Source organism: Sesamum indicum, unplaced genomic scaffold, assembly GCF_000512975.1.
Source record: "Sesamum indicum cultivar Zhongzhi No. 13 unplaced genomic scaffold, S_indicum_v1.0 scaffold00166, whole genome shotgun sequence".
Taxonomy (NCBI): Eukaryota; Viridiplantae; Streptophyta; class Magnoliopsida; order Lamiales; family Pedaliaceae; genus Sesamum; species Sesamum indicum.
The window spans coordinates 186115-193590 of NW_011628070.1; the positions used below are offsets into that span (position 1 = coordinate 186115).

The window sequence follows — 7476 nt, forward strand, 5'->3', positions numbered from 1 at the left end:
CATTCTGGAGTATAATGTTATATTATCCAGATGTTGTTGGATTTTGTGGCCCATGCCCCCCGCCCCCTAACTTGGATAGCAGCCCACTTGCTGCCCGGCCCATTACCTGACCCAACCCTTCTTCTACTTAACCCTAAATCACTACTTAACCTTATTCTTCCACTATTCAGCCGATGCCTCTTCCTCTCCCTCCTTTCTATCTTTGTTTTTCTTCCTCTCAAGTTTCCAATGCTCTTGAAAATATCTCATCATCTCACCTCTTTCTATCTCTGTTCTATCGGTGTATATATATAATGGTCTTCAATGGTTTTAAAGAGATAAAACAACCACAAAACTAAAACCCCTTTTTGTGAAATACTTTGTCAGAATATTTTCTAAGCGTGAAAGAAATTTCTTAGTGGAATTCTGATTGATTTTAAATGAAGCCTAAGTGGTCTCTTTGTGGATCTTTGTGTCTTGGTGGCTTTGTGGGTTTTTTGCAACCATGAGGGTTACCGGCCGGTGGTGGTGCTTGCGCATTCGGTTGCCAGATCTGGCTCCTGAGCCGGTTACTTTACTTTTTTCCGTATTGCTATTTTTCTGTTATTCTTTCTTTATTCATTGATATGAAATTATTGCATGAGGGTTTTCAAATCCACCATTATCTCTATAGTTATTGTTTTATTTGGGTTCATAACTTTATGGATAAATTCCCAACATATCTCATCATATTATCTTCCATGATTCTTTGAAATTCCTCGCTCTTTCTATTTCTCCCTCTGTTGCCCCTTGTTTCTTGTTATCTTAGTGTGATGCCTATGTTTATGTGCTTTATTGCTCTTCGACTTCTCTTTAATTTTCTTTCTTTGCATTTCTCCTCCTTGAAATGGTGCCTTTTATCACATAGTCGATGTTGTGCCACATATTGACTATTGTATACATTAATTGCTTGAACAAACCATAATTAATTGCTTTCCTAACCCGTATTATTTGATTCACAGTAAAAGATTTTACCTATTGAAGTATTTTGGTATTTGATGCTAATATTTTCTTAAAAATATACAAAATATAAAATTTGTACATTGTCACCTCCGAGAAACAATGAATCATATCGAAATATAATATTATCGAGTGATCTCATCATATTATCTTCCACGACTATTTAAAATTTTTGCTCTTTCTCTTGCACCTGGTCTTGATTCCCATTATCTTAATGTGCATGTACGTGTGCATACCTGGAGACCATTAGTTACTCAATGTACCCCATTTATAACATCTATTTCCTTTCAATGACCCCAAAATAATGGTTCTAAGTCTAAAAGTATTCTTTTTCCCTGTAACTACCTTCTTGTTAAAGTAATGATGTAATGCTTCTAACTTTCATCTAATATATCCTGACTTTTTTGGTTTGTAATTCTACAGGTTATCCACTTTCATCCTATAAGATATCAAGCAGTAGAAAACTTGTTAGAGATGCTGCTGCATTACGACCAAGTACACATTATGCGGTAAACTCTGAAGTGAGTATTCATTCATAATTGGACTCTATGATCCTATACAAGTGCATACATATGCAAGACTTGCAAATATATTATATATTTAGCAAACGTTAAATATCTTATTTGATTTCCATATATAGCTGGAAACTCACAGTATTAGGCTGCCATAGGAAAGCACTGTGGGTGATGTCCTTGAGCATCTCATGGAGAAGGTAATATAGCTGACAAGTTATTACCGGGAGTGTGCGTGTTTGTGTTCCTAGAATAGAATGCTATTTCGCATAACATAGCGTTATATGATTTTTAACTGTTGCAATGTTTATGTTAAACAGGTGAAACTTTCTCGTCCAAATGCAGAGCTAAGGCTTCTGGAAGTATTATCGCACAAGATCTATAAGGTCCTGAATTATTGCATCTTCTTTTTATTTCATTCATTAGTTTCATAATATTATCAAAATAATATTCTTATAAAATTTTACTTAGTAATCCAACTTAAATAGTTAAATTCAATTTATTTTACACTGAAAAATCTTGTATGGGTTGGATACACACAAATTGGACGTGTTGCAGATATGCACTCTGACTTGGAAGTTGAGTCTCAGTACTTGCTAGGTTTTTATATTTTTCCCATTTGGTCTTCACTTAGTAAATTGTATATTGTATTTCAAAATGGGTGTTAGAAATTCTTTATGTCTAGCCTTCTATGCTTATTTTTTTAAGTTGCTAAAACTCTAAGTTCCTACAGATATATCCTAACAGTGATAAGATCGCAGCAATAAATGACAATCGTTGGACTTTACGACCAAAGGAGGTCTGTTTCTATCTCTATACATATGCGTGTCTATGTATATAAATGCTTTCATTTTTCAGGTGATACACATAACAAAAAATATCTTTCTAAATTCTTTCCATGTTAGTACTGTGTCTTTGACAAACTACGACACTTTTTCCTTTAAAATTGGCTTCCCCATATGTTCAACTCCAATATCAACAATTTCTCCACTTTTATAATTTCTCATTGTAGGTTCCAGAGGTAGAGAAATTTCTTGGCCCAAGTAAATGTTTGATTCATGTGTGTCACTTCATGCATGAGGATGCTCAAAACCAGACGGTAGTATTTTCAGTTTGTTAGTTCATAGTTTTCCTCATATATTTGTACTCGTTTCAGCTCTCTATTTCACCTCCCTACTAGATGTTGTCCTTGTTATTCTTTGAAATAGTTACTTCCGACTAAAATTTTCTGCTATAGGTTCCCTTTGTAGTGTAATATCAATAGTTATTTATAATTTTTTAGACTTCATATAGTAGCTTTGCATTTGACTGAAAACCATATCTCTAGCTGTCTTGAGTTTATGCTTATCCAAAATCTCGCGCATAGAAAATGAATCATTATATTTTTACTTGAATTTTATACTTAAAAATAGCAATAAGACGGCTAACATAGGTGAGACTCGTATTGCAAGCACCCTATGCTGCAAATCTGTTAAGATGAACAACCCATTTATTGCACTGCCATATTAGACATTTGTGTTCTTGCTTGCTCTCGAACTTATATTTTATTTTTCTCTACGTGTTTCTCCTCCTTGAGATAGTACCTTTTATCACATGCTCAGTGATGTGTTGCATATTGATTATTGTATAAGCTACTTAAAGATAGCGTAGTTATATTACTTTCCTAGCCCATATTATTTGTTTCATAAAAATAGTTTTACCTATTGATGTATTTGGATATCTGATGCAATTATTCATTTAAAATGATAGAAAATATAAAACATGTGCATTGTCTCTCAAAGAAAGCATGATTCATTCTGGAGTATAATGTTATATTATCCAGATGTTGTTGGATTTTTTGGCCCATGCACGCCCCCCCCCCCAACTTGGATGGCAGCCCACTTGCTGCCCGGCCCATTACCTGACCCAACCCTTCTTCTACTTAACCCTAAATCACTACTTAACCGTATTCTTCCACTATTCAGCCGATGCCTCTTCCTCTCCCTCCTTTCTATCTTTGTTTTTCTTCCTCTCAAGTTACCAATGCTCTTGAAAATATCACATCATCTCACCTCTTTCTATCTCTGTTCTATCGGTGTATATATATAATGGTCTTCAATGGTTTTAAAGAGATAAAACAACCACAAAACTGAAACCCCTTTTTGTGAAATACTTTGTCAGAATATTTTCTAAGGGTGAAAGAAATTTCTTAGTGGAATTCTGATTGATTTTAAATGAAGCCTAAGTGGTCTCTTTGTGGATCTTTGTGTCTTGGTGGCTTTGTGGGTTTTTTGCAACCATGAGGGTTGCCGGCCGGTGGTGGTGCTTGCGCATTCGGTTGCCAGATCTGGCTCCTGAGCCGGTTACTTTACTTTTTTCCGTATTGCTATTTTTCTGTTATTCTTTCTTTATTCATTGATCTGAAATTATTGCATGAGGGTTTTCAAATCCACCATTATCTCTGTAGTTATTGTTTTATTTGGGTTCATCACTTTATGGATAAATTCCCAACATATCTCATCATATTATCTTCCATGATTCTTTGAAATTCCTCGCTCTTTCTATTTCTCCCTCTCTTGCCCCTTGTTTCTTGTTATCTTAGTGTGATGCCTATGTTTATGTGCTTTATTGCTCTTCGACTTCTCTTTAATTTTCTCTCTTGCATTTCTTTCTTGAAATGGTGCCTTTTATCACATAGTCGATGTTGTGCCTCATATTGACTATTGCATACATTAATTTCTTGAACAAACCATAATTAATTGCTTTCCTAACCCGTATTATTTGATTCACAGAAAAAGGTTTTACCTATTGAAGTATTTTGGTATTTGATGCTATTATTTTCTTAAAAATATACAAAATATAAAATTTGTACATTGTCACCTCCGAGAAACAATGAATCATATCGAAATATAATATTATCGAGTGATCTCATCATATTATCTTCCACGACTATTTAAAATTTTTGCTCTTTCTCTTGCACCTGGTCTTGATTCCCATTATCTTAATGTGCATGTACGTGTGCATACCTGGAGACCATTAGTTACTCAATGTACCCCATTTATAACATCTATTTCCTTTCAATGACCCCAAAATAATGGTTCTAAGTCTAAAAGTATTCTTTTTCCCTGTAACTACCTTCTTGTTAAAGTAATGATGTAATGCTTCTAACTTTCATCTAATATATCCTGACTTTTTTGGTTTGTAATTCTACAGGTTATCCACTTTCATCCTATAAGATATCAAGCAGTAGAAAACTTGTTAGAGATGCTGCTGCATTACGACCAAGTACACATTATGCGGTAAACTCTGAAGTGAGTATTCATTCATAATTGGACTCTATGCTCCTATACAAGTGCATACATATGCAAGACTTGCAAATATATTATATATTTAGCAAACGTTAAATATCTTATTTGTTTTCCATATATAGCTGGAAACTCACAGTATTAGGCTGCCAAGGGAAAGCACTGTGGGTGATGTCCTTGAGCATCTCATGGAGAAGGTAATATAGCTGACAAGTTATTACCGGGAGTGTGCGTGTTTGTGTTCCTAGAATGCTAAGATTTTTCGCATAACATAGCGTTATATGATTTTTAACTGTTGCAATGTTTATGTTAAACAGGTGAAACTTTCTCGTCCAAATGCAGAGCTAAGGCTTCTGGAAGTATTATCGCACAAGATCTATAAGGTCCTGAATTATTGCATCTTCTTTTTATTTCATTCATTAGTTTCATAATATTATCAAAATAATATTCTTATAAAATTTTACTTAGTAATCCAACTTAAATAGTTAAATTCAATTTATTTTACACTGAAAAATCTTGTATGGGTTGGATACACACAAATTGGACGTGTTGCAGATATGCACTCTGACTTGGAAGTTGAGTCTACGTACTTGCTAGGTTTTTATATTTTTCCCATTTGGTCTTCACTTAGTAAATTGTATATTGTATTTCAAAATGGGTGTTAGAAATTCTTTATGTCTAGCCTTCTATGCTTATTTTTTTAAGTTGCTAAAACTCTAAGTTCCTACAGATATATCCTAACAGTGATAAGATCGCAGCAATAAATGACAATCGTTGGACTTTACGACCAAAGGAGGTCTGTTTCTATCTCTATACATATGCGTGTCTATGTATATAAATGCTTTCATTTTTCAGGTGATACACATAACAAAAGTATCTTTCTAAATTCTTTCCATGTTAGTACTGTGTCTTTGACAGACTACGACACTTTTTCCTTTAAAATTGGCTTCCCCATATGTTCAACTCCAATATCAACAATTTAATTTCTCCAATAATTTCTCATTGTAGGTTCCAGAGGTAGAGAAATTTCTTGGCCCAAGTAAATGTTTGATTCATGTGTGTCACTTCATGTCATGCGATGCTCAAAACCAGACGGTAGTATTTTCAGTTTGTTAGTTCATAGTTTTCCTCATATATTTGTACTCGTTTCAGCTCTCTATTTCACCTCCCTACTAGATGTTGTCCTTGTTATTCTTTGAAATAGTTACTTCCCACTAAAATTTTCTGCTATAGGTTCCCTTTGTAGTGTAATATCAATAGTTATTTATAATTTTTTAGACTTCATATAGTAGCATTGCATTGCACTGAAAACCATATCTCTAGCTGTCTCGAGTTTATGCTTATCCAATATCTCGCGCATAGAAAATGAATCATTATATTTTTACTTGAATTTTATACTTAAAAATAGCAATAAGACGGCTAACATAGGTGAGACTCTTATTGCAAGCACCCTATGCTGCAAATCTGTTAAGATGAACAACCCATTTATTGCACTGCCATATTAGACATTTGTGTTCTTGCTTGCTCTCGAACTTATATTTTATTTTTCTCTACGTGTTTCTCCTCCTTGAGATAGTCCCTTTTATCACATGCTCAGTGATGTGTTGCATATTGATTATTGTATAAGCTACTTAAAGATAGCGTAGTTATATTACTTTCCTAGCCCATATTATTTGTTTCATAAAAATAGTTTTACCTATTGATGTATTTGGATATCTGATGCAATTATTCATTTAAAATGATAGAAAATATAAAACATGTGCATTGTCTCTCAAAGAAAGCATGATTCATTCTGGAGTATAATGTTATATTATCCAGATGTTGTTGGATTTTTTGGCCCAGGCCCCCCCCCCCCCCCCAACTTGGATGGCAGCCCACTTGCTGCCCGGCCCATTACCTGACCCAACCCTTCTTCTACTTAACCCTAAATCACTACTTAACCTTATTCTTCCACTATTCAGCCGATGCCTCTTCCTCTCCCTCCTTTCTATCTTTGTTTTTCTTCCTCTCAAGTTTCCAATGCTCTTGAAAATATCTCATCATCTCACCTCTTTCTATCTCTGTTCTATCGGTGTATATATATAATGGTCTTCAATGGTTTTAAAGAGATAAAACAACCACAAAACTAAAACCCCTTTTTGTGAAATACTTTGTCAGAATATTTTCTAAGCGTGAAAGAAATTTCTTAGTGGAATTCTGATTGATTTTAAATGAAGCCTAAGTGGTCTCTTTGTGGATCTTTGTGTCTTGGTGGCTTTGTGGGTTTTTTGCAACCATGAGGGTTACCGGCCGGTGGTGGTGCTTGCGCATTCGGTTGCCAGATCTGGCTCCTGAGCCGGTTACTTTACTTTTTTCCGTATTGCTATTTTTCTGTTATTCTTTCTTTATTCATTGATATGAAATTATTGCATGAGGGTTTTCAAATCCACCATTATCTCTATAGTTATTGTTTTATTTGGGTTCATAACTTTATGGATAAATTCCCAACATATCTCATCATATTATCTTCCATGATTCTTTGAAATTCCTCGCTCTTTCTATTTCTCCCTCTCTTGCCCCTTGTTTCTTGTTATCTTAGTGTGATGCCTATGTTTATGTGCTTTATTGCTCTTCGACTTCTCTTTAATTTTCTCTCTTGCATTTCTTTCTTGAAATGGTGCCTTTTATCACATAGTCGATGTTGTGCCTCATATTGACTATTG

General features: G+C 34.5%; 1 long non-coding RNA gene across 1 annotated transcript; it reads left to right on the forward strand.

The window, feature by feature from the left end:
- The first annotated feature begins 1406 nt into the window (after positions 1 to 1406).
- On the forward strand, positions 1407 to 5845 carry LOC105179557. The gene is made up of 10 exons (XR_849307.1): positions 1407 to 1499; positions 1619 to 1690; positions 1811 to 1876; positions 2224 to 2289; positions 2503 to 2589; positions 4683 to 4780; positions 4900 to 4971; positions 5092 to 5157; positions 5505 to 5570; positions 5783 to 5845. It is a non-coding gene; the product is annotated as an uncharacterized LOC105179557 (long non-coding RNA).
- The last annotated feature ends 1631 nt before the right edge of the window (positions 5846 to 7476 follow it).